General features: G+C 38.1%; 2 pseudogenes; one reads left to right on the plus strand and one right to left on the minus strand.

Annotated features, from left to right (window-relative positions):
* The first annotated feature begins 529 nt into the window (after window positions 1-529).
* LOC121965918 lies at window positions 530-4,859 on the plus strand (annotated as a pseudogene).
* A 228-nt stretch (window positions 4,860-5,087) lies between these two features.
* Window positions 5,088-15,448, minus strand: LOC121965917 (annotated as a pseudogene).
* Between the last annotated feature and the right edge of the window lie 372 nt (window positions 15,449-15,820).

The following is a 15,820-nucleotide window of genomic DNA, read 5'->3' on the forward strand; positions in this document are numbered from 1 at the left end:
GGCCCCCAAAACATTACATCTGCCCCTGGTAATAATAATGAGAGCTCAGCGCGAGCGGCCGGATGAGACACGGAGCGATGCGTCCTGCTGTTTCTAAATAATTCATCCAAAGTCTGATTAAAGCTGAAACTAACACAAAGTCGTCTGTAGAGTCTAAAGAAGTCACTTTCACCTCTGCAGATGTGTCTGTTTCAGACACTTTGGTGCTGTGAGGAGAAGCTGCGCTCTGTTTGTCTGTCTCACTGCGCTGCTGTCGGACCATCAGCTGTTTGATCAGCCGTGATGAAATGCTGTGGCTGTCAAACACTCAGCTCAAAATATTCTAAATGTCAAAAATCTTGACAGATTGACTTTAGCCCTTTTTTAACATTTGTGACGCCCCCTAGTGGTTGGTTTGAATTAAACTTTTGGGGTATATTTCACGTACAAATGTGGACATTTCTGGACAGTTTAGTGATGATTGGCCAAATCTGAGTATGTGCTGACCCATACCTTTTTAAAGTTAGTTTGTCAATATTTTTGAAACAAAATGAGATATCGACAAGCTTTGGTCACTTTGACAAGCCTGGTCCAGTGACGATCAACAGAAAAATTAGCATAAATCAAATTTATGATTTAAAAAAAAACTAAAAGCATTCATTCATCCTCTCTTAGTTACTATGTGAACGGCAGAGACACGTCTTTGGAGGACTTCCTCGATCCAGAGGTTCTGGATTCTTTCGCCTTAAAGACGAATGAAGTTCTGGAGGTAAAAACGTGCAGCAGAAGTGTTTGACCTGTGACGTCCAGATGTCGAAGTCAGTCTGTGATTTCTGCTCCTGATTTTAGAAAGTGAAGCGTTTGTCTCCGGGGAAGCCGGTGTGGCTCGGAGAGACGAGCTCAGCGTACGGAGGAGGAGCTCCTGGACTGTCGGACACCTTCGTCGCAGGATTCATGTGAGTTTGTGCAAGTCGGGACTGAGTGCAAAGACGAGAGAGACACAAATTCTGCACAATATATATATAAAGTAGTCGTTCGATAGAAAATTAATCAGTAACAGTTCAAAAATGAATCTTTTGAGGTATAAAAACAGAAGAAAACTCAATGGTTATGATTATTAAATATTTTCTGTTTTCTTTTTGTCCTCAATGACAATAAATTTAACTTAGTGTAGTATATTATACTTTCATCTACAACCAGGATTATTCCACATATTTGCTCTGATATATACTGTGAGTAAAAAACATCTCATTAACAGTGATGCTGAGCGCAGAGGAAACGCAGAAAAATGAGTACAAACGCTGGATTGTGTTCAACAGCAGGATTGAGGTCTCTCAACAGAGCTACATGTTAGTTTATTGAGTTTATTCATTAGCCAGTAACCCCGGTCTCATGACTAATCTCACACCTGCTCACTTACAACAAGGCTTGTGTGTTAAAAGCAGTGAAGGAGTCTTTATTGGCACTCGACAGTGATTCAAGGGTCTGGACCCAGGCTAGACTGCTACTGGACCAGTCAGCCTAATATCTATGCATAAACAAGGATGTTTTCTCAGCCGATACAGATAACCAATAATTACTTGCTTTTAATAGCAGATATTTAAAGGATAATGTCCTACCACGGTTTCCAATATCAGGAGTTAATAACAGAAGTGGAGACGTGATCTGTCACACCGTCAGACTGAAAAATGGTACCTTCATCTTCTGCAATATGCCATACGGAGGGCCCCAAGGCTCTATCCCAGGTCCTCCACTGTTCTGTATTTACATGCTTCCTCTTGGCAAATTAACATCCAATCATAAAATCTCTGTCCATCATTATGCCGATGACACTCGACTCTATGTGTCTATAAAACCCGGACTCCCCATGCAGACAGACTTTTTTAAAAAGATGTCCAACAAATATCAGGTGTGTGTGATATAATAACTTTCTCCAACTCAATAAAGAAAAAAAAAATATATATATGCTATATAAAGTGAAGTTATTACTTATTATTTGTGTGATTAGCATAAATGTGGGGCTATGGGGCATGTTTCTGAATTACAACATTTTAATAGCACATGTTTTGGCAACATGTTTGGGTATAATTAACAAATTTGGCATTATTAGTAAATTTATCGTTGGTGTTATTTAGCACGTGTTTTGATGTTGTTAACACGTTACGACATTGTTATCACCTTTCTGCAATACTAGCACAGGTTTTGGTTTTACATCTACATGTTTAAGCATTATTAGCATATGTTTTAGTGTTATTAGCACTTTTTGATGTAATTTGCTGATGTTTTAGTGAAGCACATGTTTTTGTGTTGTTAGGACGTTTTTTGGCGTTAGTAGCACATGTTTGGCGTTACATGTTTGATGTTATATCTGTGGCATTATTAGCACATGTTTCTGCATTGTTGATGTGATTTACTATTATTGGCATATGTTTGGTGTTATATGTTGTTATCAGCACATTTCAGCATTATTATTATTCGTGCTTCATCATCATTGACCCACGTCTCAGCGTGGTGACTTTGTGCTGTGTGCAGGTGGCTGGATAAACTGGGCCTGGCAGCCAGACTGGGGCTGGATGTGGTGATGCGGCAGGTGCTCATTGGCTCTGGCAGTTATCACCTGATCGATGAGAATATGGATCCTCTTCCTGTGAGCCGACTTTAATCATTTATTACTGTTTTTTATGTTTACATTAAGTGTGCAGCAGCAGTCTGACACCAGATGTGTTTTTAATCTATGAAATAGGATTATTTTAGGTTCATCAGTTCTGTTAATAAGCCAAACTGTAGATGCTAGTTTTTGTACAAACATATTGAAAAGGGGAACATTTCCTCCGTCACTGTGACCTCTAACTGCGTCTCTTTCAGATATTTGGTTGGTTGTCTGTTCTCTATAAGAGACTCGTGGGTCCGGAGGTTTTGAAAGTTGAATTTTCCGGCGTTGCTCGCAGTAAAAGAGCGCGGCTCTATCTGCACTGTGCAAACAAAACGAGGTACTCCTGCTCTCACATCTTCAGGTTATCTGCCTCCGAGCTCACGCAGTAACTCTCAGGTGTGTTTGTGCAGTTACAGAAGCGGAGCCGTCACGTTGATGTCTATGAACCTGAGTAAGAAGCCGGTCAGGATCTCCGTTCCTGCCTCGGTGTCCTCCAGCACAGTGGACGCTTTTGTCCTGCAGTCGGAGCAGCCGGGGAGGAGGGCCTCTACTCCAGGTGCCGCTCAATACGTCCATTTATCGCTGTCCGCTCCAGTCATGTGAAAAGTCACGTTTTATCTCTCACTTTTAATGTGAAAGGATGTCGGACTCAGTCACAGGCGAGGGCGGGAATAAAAACATGCAGTTCTTCATATCCTTGTTTCTCTACGTGTATGGAGGACTGAAACTGACAAAATCAAATCAGATAAACAAATAAGCTGGGGAATTTATACGCAAAGTGGAAAATAATACATAAATAAATAAGCAAGTAAATATAACAATGAATAAATTTAAATAAATAAAATGGTAAATTAAATAAAAGTAGTTTTGGGGATTTACATTTATTGATTTACACATCAATTTTTTATTTTTTTGATTTTGTCAGTTTCAGTCCTACATACATGTGATGATGTTGAATGTTTGTGATAAACCAAAAGTTTAAGTTTTGACAAAAGTCTCCTGCTTCTGACTAAATACACTCTTTAGTGTACAGGCTTCCCGCAGATCCTTAAAACGTCTTAAAAAGCATTAAATTCGTCATAAATAAGGCCTTAATTGATATTAAAATGCCTTAAATCAATCTATTAAAATACAGAGAAAAATGCTAAGACAGTGAAAAAAGTATGTTATGAATCCCTTTTTTCTGATATATATATTATCAGAAAAAATGTATATATATGTTGGTATGTATGTATATATATATTTAATGTCACAAGCTCAGGATAAAGGAACCATGAAAACGACAGCCGTGTACATTTACCACAACCAGTCAAAGGAAACATAAACAAGCTTCTTTTTAAAAAAGACAAACAAAATAAATACTTTGTTGATAACATAATATGTTGATGGTTTTTCACATGTTCAGCATTTGAACGACCATCAAACTTTAAATTTGACCGAACAAAGTCATGTTTTGGAGTAAATTAGATGTAATATAGAATAATTCAAAACTTTGATTCTTTGATACTCGGCTGCAGCTAACGATTATTTGCATTGTGTATTAATTTGTCAGTTATTTTCTCGATAAATCTAACTGTTGTTTGGTCTATAAAGTGTCAGAAAATTGTAAAAATCAGAGCCCAGAATGACATCTTCTTCAGATGTGTTTGGTCCACATCCTTAAAATATTCAGTTTAGTGTTTTTAGAGGAGGAAAGAATCTGGAAAATATTCACATTTAAAGAGTAAATAAATCCCCAAACCCTCTTTTTTTTCAGTATAAATGAGCATTTAGTTGTTGTGTCGTTAATTGATTCAAGTCCTTTTTGACATTTGAGTGCAAAGTATTAAAATTCGTTTCTCGTGCAGGTCGGTGAAGCTGAACGGAGTCGTGCTGAAGATGGTGGATGATAAAACTCTCCCCGAGCTGAGAGGAGCTCGTCTTCCTCCGTCTGAACGGCTGCAGCTTCCCGCCTTCTCTTTGGCCTTCTTCGTCCTCACGGACGCTCGAGCGGCAGCCTGTCTCTGACCTCAGGTGGGACGCACACGCTCGCACCTGTCCTCATACCTGCCAGGTGAGACACGGACTAAAACTGGACTAAAAGGAGCTAAAACTCAAGTGACAAAACACTGTAAACACATGTTGTGCTATTCTGTTTCTCTAAAATCACACGACAGGTGCTGGATTTTCTTATTTATAGAGAACTGCGAATGCTGTGCTAATAAAGTTTTTCTAAATGCTGTTAAAACAAAAGTGTTTTCTGTCAAAATCCTAAAATCATCCACCCACGGAGGCTTCAAAACATTTATTAAATAACTGTAAAAAAAACTCTCTGAAGCTCATATTATAAACCCAGAAAGCCTGATGAGGTTAATGTCACAATAATCAATAATCATTCAATTCCAGAGCAGCTTTTCTGACAGTTTTCCTTTTTATTTGAGACACATCAGCCGTTGATGTTCATTTCTCGGTGTTTTTACGAGTCCTCCTGCTCCTCCCCGTGTGTGATGATGTAACACAGAGATTTGTAGTCCAGGTTTCCTGCAGCGTCGATGTTTGACGACTGGAACATCTGCTTCACCTGCAGCCACGATCACGATAAAACAGTCAGTCATGTCACTGCGGCTCGGGCGCGGCCGTCACCTGAGTTTCCGAGTTGGAAAGTCGTTCTTCCCACTTTGTGTGTTCATGAGCTTTGAGGTCGTAAAGTCTGAACATTTTTTTATTTCATTTTATTTACTTAGTTATTTATTTTTTGCTATTTTGAATGACATACTGTACTCCTGTATAAGAAAGTTACCTGAAAAATATTTTTAAAAAACAAAACGTTTTTTTTAAAGAAAATAAAAAAGGAAATGACCTGGAACACATGCTTAAAAAATAGAATAATTTTGTCACATTAGTTAAAATATGCAATTATGATTATTATATAAATATAGTTTTCCTTGGTTGTTTTCAAATAATTTTATAAATCTACTAATTTTTTTTGAAATTTGTGATTTTTTTTTAAAAAAAATTATTTTTTTCTAATTTGGACAACATGCTGTACTATGACTTTTTAGTGCTATTTTAGTAAAAAAGTTACAAGAAAATTACCAGATTTTTTTAAGACAAAAAAGATTTTAAAATTTAAAAAAAGAAAATGACCTGTAAAACATGCTTAAAAAATTATCATTTAAAGTTTAAATATGAAATGATGATAATTATGTAAAGAAAGGTTTTCCTTCGTTGTTTTAAAATAATTTTCTGAATCCACTAATTTCTTGAAATTTGTGAGAATGAGAAAAAGACAGAACGCCTCAATAGATTTAAAAAAAAAAACAACTGGTTGAATAAAATTGGAAACGTGCAGATTGTTTCACTTGTTTTGAGACATTTTGATTTTTTGGACTCACTAAAAAGAGCGTAAACAAACGAAACGTCACTCAGCAGCATGAACTGACTGTGACTGTTTACCTCCTCAGCGGTGAACCTGTCCGCCTGAGTCATCAGTAGTTTCTGTAATCTGCCGAAAAACAACAAAAATTTCATTTATCTTAAAACAACGAAAGTTGCGTTTGTGAATTTGTAAAGTCAGAACTCACTCGTCTCTGTGGACGAAGCCTCTGTCGGCAGGATCGAACAGTTTGAAAGCGTTTAAGATGGTTTCTTCAGGGTCCGTACCTGCATGCAAAATGTAGAAAAAAATAAAAAATATTATTATTAATAATAATAATAATAATGACAAAGATAATAATAATAATCTGCTTAGCATGTCGTATATAGAAAATAATTATTTTTTGTGTTTTTATTTTTAATCTAAAAACACAGTGGCATTATGACAAAAAACCTGGAATTTAAAATTCTGAAAATGAATGAATATTTGATTTGATATAATATATGATGAGACCTGATTCTGGTTAAAAAATAAACTCAATAAAAGTAGAAAATAATATTAAAGTATAATATTTTTTAAAGCTTGATCTTGAAAAGCGTATTCTGTGTGCAGGGCGATACGGTTTGTATGTGAACATGGAGTCTGTTTGTAGTCCACCTCGCTGAGTCCTACACTTCCCACAATGCAGCTGGTGTTAACGAGCTGCATTAACTCACCGTGCAGCTTTTCTCCAAACAGGTTGAGGAACATGGTGAAGTTAATGGGACCAGTGGCCTCTTTCAGCATGTCCTCCAGCTCAACGTCCTTCACGTTGAGTTTTACCTGAAACACACACACACGCACACACACACACACACACACACACACACACATGTGATGTCTGAGTGACGTAAACATTTATTATCAGACGATATAAGCGCGAGTTATCAGACCTACTGACCCAGAGACGCGTACGTGTCCTTGAGGTCCTCTTTATCGATGAATCCGTCGCGGTTCTGGTCGATGAGCGTGAACGCCTGAATGAAAAACGTGAACACGTGACTCTAAAACCATGGAAATATTTAATACGAATAAACAGTTTTTTTTATGTGGCGAGCGTTTTGGCGTCACCTCTTTGAACTCTTGGATCTGAGTTTGTTCGAACATGGAGAAAACGTTGGACGAGGCTCTCTGAGCTCGTTTGGCGCCTCCTTCCTTCTTCTTCGTTTTCCTGCTCGCCTAAAAAATGTAGACAGACAGAAAAAATATTTTTACTGTGAACTCAAAGAAAGAGACGAGTTATTTTCTGTAAGTGCAGTTTTGTTTTTCCGATTTTTTCCTGTAAATTAAAACTTGTCTATATAAGTGAAAAGCCCCTGAACGCTTGGTTTAAAACATTAAATATTATTTTAACATTAAATATTTAGGACCAAATATATATATGGAAATATATAATAATTATGAGATTTATAAATATTGTTTACCGTACATTTTCCCCTACTTATTTTTAAATAATGTATTTTTAACTTTTTTTTTTTTTTTTTTTTTTAATGTAATATCTCCCAACTAATTGTCAGGTCGTTTTCTTGTCACCTTTTACACATTTTTAAAGTTTGCAGGACATTTCTTACTAAGTTGCACATTGCCTTTTTTATCCTGTTTATTCAAAAGAAATCAAACAAATTGTTTTAAGTTAAACAGTTTTAAAGCTTGTGAAAATTGTCGGTCCAGGTGTGAAAGGGTTAAAATTGCGGCTCTTTTGAACTATAACTCTGATACAGAAATAAAACAGTGATAAAATGAGAGCTGGAGTGAGTACGTACCATGTGAGCTGCTGCAGGGAGGCCGTCAGTCCGAGGATGATGATGAGGATGATGATGATGATTTGGGAGCCGCTGGTTTAAATACAGCAGCTGTCTGATGAGGGGGGGGCCTGTGGGGACGAGCTGGGGCCCCCGCGGCCCCGTGCAGTTCCCCTTACATGGGCAGGATGTTTGTAAAATTGTGGTTCTCCGGAGGCTCGACAACAACTGCTGCTGATCTGAAACCTTTTACAGACTTTCTATTTCTAGAGATTCACATCAGCAGCAACGACTGACTCTGCCCTCTGACTGTCCCGCCTTTTATTCTTTTATTACTAAAGTCACTTTAAATCTTACTTATAATCTTAATAAATTTATAATATGAGAAGTGGGATATTTTATTTTGTCTGTCAGCAACACTACAAGTGCAACTAAATACTTAGATACTTGAGTATTGAGGAAATAATGTCTTTTTTTATATCTTTAAAATGTATTTTTATTATTGTTGTTGTTGTTGTTGTTGTTGTTGTTGTTGTTGTTGTTGTTGTTGTTGTTGTTGTTATTGTTTTTATTTCTGTATTAGTTTATTTATGTAATGTATTTTTTATATATGTATTTTTACCAACATGTCAATCATTGCCAGTCATGCATACTATAAGTACCTTTTAAGGCTTTGTTTGTCTTTTTTTTGTTTTTTGTGCACCTTTCATTTATAAAATGCAGCTCAAAATGCTTTACATGTGAAAGTGCTAAAACTAAACAATATAAAGAAATATATATTTATAAAACAAAATCAAATCATTGTACACCACAGGGATACCATAACTGTGGAAATAAGCTGCAGACAGGCCAGAGGTGGAAAACAAATTAAAGAATGTAACTAAAAAAAAAAACATTTAACAGCAAACGGTTGAGATATGACCGTCTGATTAATCTGTCAGTTTAAACATTAGTCAGCATTTTTTTTCTTGTATTTGAAGCAGTTTGATCAGCGTCCCACGCGGCGGCGCCACAGTCCTCCTCTTCGGCTCCTCGCGCTCATGTGACAGAAATATTACATATTTATATTAATTTCTATGCGACAGAAACTCAGAAACTCAGTAACATGTAACTTTGTGTTTGGGCACTGAGGTCATATTTATCCAGTTGAAATCTGTAAATGTGTAAAACTGTGATACAGTGCCAAAGTCCTTTAAAAATAGCCTATCAAACTAATGCTCCCCGAAATTTTTTTTTTTTTCGATAAATTACTTATTTTTTTTTGTATCTTTAAGTACACAGTAAAATGACAAAAAAGTTCAATAAAAACAAATAAATAACAAACTGCCAGGATAAATAAAAAAAACAATTAAATAAATTAATTTAAATGTAGAAAATCCAAGTAAATGTACCTTGAAATTGTACTTAAATCCATTTCTTTGATAAATTACTCAATTAAAATACAAATAAATCTAGCAGGATGTATCGATCCTTTATATGAACAATTAAATAAATAAATAAAATGTATAAAACTCTAGTACAAATACCTTAAAATTGTACTTAGTAATAATAATAAATAAAATATATAAATAATAAATAATAATAATAACAAATAATAAATAAAAATAAAATAAAATGTAGAAAACGCAAATGCAAATACCTTAAAATTGGACTTAATAATAATAATAAATAATACTTATAACAAATAAAAATAAAATTTAGAAAATGCGAGTACAAGTACCTTAAAATTTGTAATTTGTACTCTAGTCCAAATTTCCATCACGTCATTTCTTCTATGAATTTTGCAATCTTGTAAAACCGAGAACAAAGTTAAAAAAAATAATAATCATTTCAGAGTGTGTGTGTGTGTGTGTGTGTGTGTGTTTTCCGCCGCAGTGAACACAGCGTGTGTGTGTGCGCGCGCGGCTCAGCGGACCGTGAACGCGCCGCATTAATATGACATTAATACTACACTACCCACAGCCCCCCGCGCTCTGCCCCGTTGTAGGAAATCCGCTGGCGGGCGGCGGATTATTGTAATCCGACGGAGAGGGTCTGGACGACACCTCGGATCACGACAGAGCGGCGGAGCCCTCAGCGGCCTAACACACGCACCTCGGCCGACTTTAAAGCCGTAAAGTTGGGACATGATCCCGCGCGCTGCCCGCTGCTCCTGAAGGCACCACGGCGGAGCTTCCTGGACCAGATCCGGCTGACGGTCACCGACAGCGGCGGGGCAGCACCGCAGCACGCCGCGGAGCTCACAGGGACTAAACGGCGTTAATTTGTCCCCCCTTCACCCTCCACCCTCCAGGCGCGGGTTTTAGCTCGGCTCGGCTCGGCTCGGTTCCCCGGTCCGCGGAGAGAAAGCTGCCCCGGAGCCGCCGCTCTCAGCTCGGCTAGCGCGGCTAGCTCACTGCGGCTAGCCTGCTAGCTTCGGACGGATCCGAGTTTTAGTGAGAAATTTAGCGGATTTTTGCGACTCTCAGCCGAAAGAGGAGGCAGGATGTCGGCCAAAGACCAAAACAAACTGTCCACCACCGAGAGACCCATCAAAGGTAAGGGACATTTACCGTGTTTTCTCCCGGAGGGGGCAGGAAGTTAACGGCTGTCACAGCTAGTTGGCTAAACGGTAATGACAGCCCAGCCCCGGTAACAGTTAATTTTTTTTTTTTTTTCAGGTGGATCGCGGTGCTGTCCGCCCGTGTGTCCCCCGGCAGGGTGGCGGGTTGTCCCGGTTACACAAGTTAATCAATCCGAGCCGCAGCTAATGAGTTAGCTTCTTAGCTTAGCTGTCCGGACTGCCAGCTGTCTGCTCTCTGACGGGTCATCCTCTGATCCCGGCGCCGCTGTCTCCGGGTTCAAGCCGGCGCCGTGTCGGATCCGCGAGGGACAGCTTCGCGGTTCGAAATGCCGAATAACGAGCCGGATTCGAGGTTTAAAATGCAGTTTGAACGGTGAAAATCCGTTCAGCCACTTTAGAGATATCAGTGTCTAAAGCGTTGATACTCAGCCTGCTCTGCTCAGGGGCCACTTTTACTAAACGACAGGAGCCAGGGGCCCCATACATGCCTCTAGGATTTTAGGACATTTCTCAGATTTTAGGACATTTCTAGGAGTTTAGGACGTTTTTAGGATTTTAGGACATTTCTCAGATTTTAGGACATTTCTAGGAGTTTGACATTTTTAGGACTTGGAGTGTTTTTTGTACGAATTCTGGACATTTCTAGGGTTTTAGGACGTTTTCTACAATTTTAGGACATTTATTTTATTTTATGAAGTTTCTAGCACTTCATGATGATTTTTTTGGATTTTATGTAATTACTGAGATTGTAGGACATTTTTTTTTTTTTAGGATGTTTCTAGGATTTTAGGACATTAGGGCCTTTTATGTCTGTTCATCTAACTTCTGACTTTATTTTTTTTTAAATGATGACTCATATCCGTCATTAATAATCAAATTAGTTGACAACTAATTGATTAACCAACTTATTGTTGCAGCTCTACTTGTGGACATTTTGGCATGTTCGAATTAATTTGCATGTTACCTTTTTCACATGTAGTGGTGACTACAGTCGCAAGTGTTTGTCACTCAATTTTTGTCAACAGAAATTTCAATTATTTTGATCAGTAACTTGCTGGTTTTGTGCTTTTTGAATGTGAGGATTTGATGCTTTTCGGCGGCGGTCGCCGGCTCTCCTGCAGCTCACAGAGGGTTAACAGTTTTTTTGGATAAAATGGATGGCTGCCACACCTGTGCAGTCTGTCCAGGTGTGCTCTCAGATGCTGCTGATTCACTTCTCGCTCTCCTGCTTGCCAGATTGTTGGAGGCGTCAGGATGAGTTATTCTGGCAGTTTTAATTTTCCACGTTCAGACGTTTTGTAACTCCGGTGTTGCACCAAATTCTGTGACCCGTCAGATCGAGCGACCCAGTTAGGTATTTCTGCAGTATTCCCACTGCAACTGCGTTTCATGTTTCCATGACACTTTTTTCACATTTTGATGGCAGCTGTTACCAAAAGTGATGCCTCTGTAGTAGACTGGGTCACATGCTTTTTTTAATAGCAGCAGGAAGTGAGCTGTGCAAGTGTGTCTGCAGAGACACCTCACCTGGTCAACACTGAGTGACCTTTTTTATGCTAGCTGAACATAGTGTAAATGCAAGTTTGTATCTGACAGAAAACAGTGATGCCGCAGCTGTTGTTCGGGCTTTACTTTTACGTTACGGCCACCTCAGCACATCTGGATGACTTAAAGGAGCAGTGTGTCAGATTTAAGAGGATTTAGTAGCATCTGGCAGGTTTGCAGAAAATCACAGAAACAGCCAAAAATCAAAAATCTGAGAGAAGTCTTAAAATCATAGAATCGTCCCAAAATCCTAAAAACAATCCGAGAAAATCCTCAAATCTGAGTAACATCAAAAATTCTAAATTTGTCCTTAAATCCGAGAGAAATGATCTGAAATCTAAGTATTGTCCTAAATATGTCCTAAAATAGTCCTCAATTCCGAGAAACGTCCTGAAATCATATAAATGTCTTAATATCCTGGAAATGTTGTAAAATCCTAGAGCCACTGTAAATACCGACAGAAAATCCGAAAATCTCTCAGAAAAAATCTGAAGACTGCCCTAAAATATGAGTAAAATCCTTAAATCTTACTAAAATCTAAGTAACATCCTTAAATCCCCAGAATCTCCTAAAATTAAAATCCTAAAAACGTTGTAAAATCCTAATCCTTATATCCTTAAACGTCCCAAAATCCTGGGAACATGTGTGGGGCTGCTTCGACCGGCCCCTGGCCTCCTGTTTTTTAAAGAAGTGGCCCTAAATAAAACAAGCTGAGTGTCCCTGATGTAAAGTTTGTCAGATTTTCCTTTAAATATTATCTAAAGCAGAGAAAAAGGGACAGAGCTCATGTGGACAGCAGAGGAGACAGTAAACAGAGCTGTCTTTGATGAGGAAGCCTGATGGCGCTCTCTTTAATTTGGCGGTTTTTTTCAGTCTGAACGACCGAGTTAAGTCTCCGTCTGCGTCATATGAACGCTGGCTCAATATAATAATAATTCTAATAATATATAAATCATCATTTGCTTGTCTTTTGTAGAAAACGTCCTCACTGGCAGCTTTATTCTAAATATTCTGTACCTTTAACTCGGATCGGACGCCACAAACGTCTCTGTCTCTTCGTGTCTCTGTCTCTTTGTGTCCTCTCAGTTTTTATCGCCGACTTCAGCCTTTGTGACTGAGTAGTTGCTGTGGTTGCTTTTTTTTTTGAAAATTTTTTTTATAGACCAAACCAAACAAATATTACATTGGACGTTTTTAATAAATAGCTGCAGTACAGTACAAAGAACCAATAAGGAGCTTTGGTTGTTTCAGAGAATGTTTGATCTCTAAAATTTGCCTCAAAGTCATGAAAAAGTCCTGGAAATTTATTGGTAAAAATGTGTATGAACGCGGGTAACTTGTCAATATATCATACATACATTTTTACTACTTCAAACTAAGTTTTGAGTAAAGAAAAGTTACATAAGTTTGTTTTATGCCGTCAATCAAAGTTCATAGAAAGAGAGAAAACTCCATTTTGTTTTTGAATCTCTAGAAATGATTTTTTTTAAATTACCCCACAATACCCCACAAAATTTTTCCAAACCCGGTTTCCAGACGGGACGATGGCGTCGCACTTGACCTGCTGAGGTGTTTCAGTGTTCATCGACGCGGCAGGTCGAGAGTCTCCAGGTGAAAGGCCGCGTATGATTGGCTCAGAGTGTTAGGAAGGCTTAGCCACGTAAATCTGCAAGAGAGTGTGATGTTGTTAAAGCTGCCTCCTTAAGACCGCCAGTCAGTCTGAAGTCAAGAATCACACAACACACACACACACACACACACACACACACACACACACACACACACACACACACACACACAGTTTTCATTTATCAAGCAGTAATTTTCACTCTGTGGCCACTTTATTAGGTACGGCTGTAAAATTTAATCCAATCCAACAGCTCAACCATAAATTCAAAGATAACAGTGTTCGGAGAGGAAGTCATTCAACCATAATATATATAATAATATAATAGTAAAAACAACAACACAATAATAATGATGATGCAAATAATACTACTAATCATTTCACTGATATAGAAGTGTTTTTGAAAATTTTTTGATTAAATTAAATATTATATATTGTATTTTTGTAAGTTAAATGTCAAATGCACAGATCCCCAGCTTCTTTAATGAGACTATTTGCTTATTTTTCTGTTATTGAACTGAATATTTTGGGGTTTCAACTTTTGGTCAAAAGAACAAAATATTTTTAAAAAATTTCATGTCTGCTGTTTTTTGGGAAATGTTAATGTGCATTTTTTTAGTGGAAATAGATTTATTTACTAACAGATTACAGGCCAACGATTAATCCACAGATCATCTGAGACAAAATAATTAATTGTTAGTTGCTGCACTGAATTGATTCTGATTCTGGTAGATTTAATTTTCTGTCGATTGTCAAATCAGCTGATAATGATCTAACAGTCCTGATGGTTCAGGTTCATCAGCAGCAGCTCTCAGCGTCCTGCTGAACCCGCTCAATGAATGTGTGCATGTGTGTGTGTGTGTGTGTGTGTGTGTGTGTGTGTGTGTGTGTGTGTGTGTGTGTGTGTGTGTGTGTGTGTGTGTGTGTTGACACTATATAGATGGATCTGCTCCGGCTGCTTTGGCCTTTTGGCTTAGTTACCGATAGTAATCAAATCAGTCCGGCCATTTGCATCGCCTGCTGCGTGTAATGATTCTGTCCTCATTCATGATTAATGAAGCTGGACCCCAGCACGGAGCTGGTTTAGTGTCTTATTGTGGACCCCAGCACGGAGCTGGTTTAGTGTCTTATTGTGGACCCCAGCACGGAGCTGGTTTAGTGTCTTATTGTGGACCCCAGCACGGAGCTGGTTTAGTGTCTTATTGTGGACCCCAGCATGGAGCTGGTTTAGTGTCTTATTGTGGACCCCAGCACGGAGCTGGTTTATTGTCTTATTGTGGACCCCAGCGTGGAGCTGGTTTAGTGTCTTATTGTGGACTCCAGCGTGGAGCTGGTTTAGTGTCTTGTTGTGGACTCCAGCGTGGAGCTGGTTTAGTGTCTTGTTGTGGACTCCAGCGTGGAGCTGGTTTAGTGTCTTGTTGTGGGTCCCAGGATGGAGCTGGTTTAGTGTCTTGTTGTGGACTCCAGCGTGGAGCTGATTTAGTGTCTTGTTGGGGGTCCAGGATAATGACTGAGCTGGTTTAAAAATTGTTGGGGGCCCTTTCTTTTCAACTGAATTTTTTTTTTTAAATTTCTGCACTGTTTTTTTGTAAATTGTGAATAGTCTAAAATTTGAAATTTACCATTTCTGAAAAAACATTGCTTTTTTCTTTGTAAATGTTATTTTAAATTTATTTAAATTTTAAATTTTTTTTTGTGTTTAAAAACTTTTGCTGTACTTTTTCCTAAATTGCTCATTGCCTTTTTTTTTTTGTAAAGTCCGTTTTTACAGGGTAAAAATTGACTGTGTGCTGATGAAGTCAGTCTGTCTGAAACTTTGAATACATTTACCAAAATATTTGATTAAATAAGGATCTGATTAAACATTTAAATAACATCTGACACACCCTTTTTTCACAAGAATTATTACATTTCAAAGCTTAAAAAAACAATGTACCATAGTTGTAGTTATAACTTTTTATGTCTCATTTTGCCACGTTTCACCTCCCTGTGCTGTGAAATCATCACATGACGTGTGTTGTGTCACCTGCGTTGTGTTTGGCCGCTCTAATGTCGACCTCATGCTCGTGTTTTTTTGGAGCAGAAACATTTTATTTACCACCATGAGTTAAAATGAATAGAAAATATAGTCAAGACATTGACAAGGTTTAGAAATAATGATTTGTATTTGAAATAATAATTTTTCCTTCAAACTTTGCTTTCGTCAAAGAATCCTCCATTTGCAGCAATTACAGCATTGCAGACCTTTGGCATTCTAGCTGTTAATTTGTTGAGGTAATCTGGAGAAATTTCACCCCACGCTTCTAGAAGCCCTCCC

Source organism: Plectropomus leopardus, unplaced genomic scaffold, assembly GCF_008729295.1.
Source record: "Plectropomus leopardus isolate mb unplaced genomic scaffold, YSFRI_Pleo_2.0 unplaced_scaffold2231, whole genome shotgun sequence".
NCBI classification, from domain to species: domain Eukaryota; kingdom Metazoa; phylum Chordata; class Actinopteri; order Perciformes; family Serranidae; genus Plectropomus; species Plectropomus leopardus.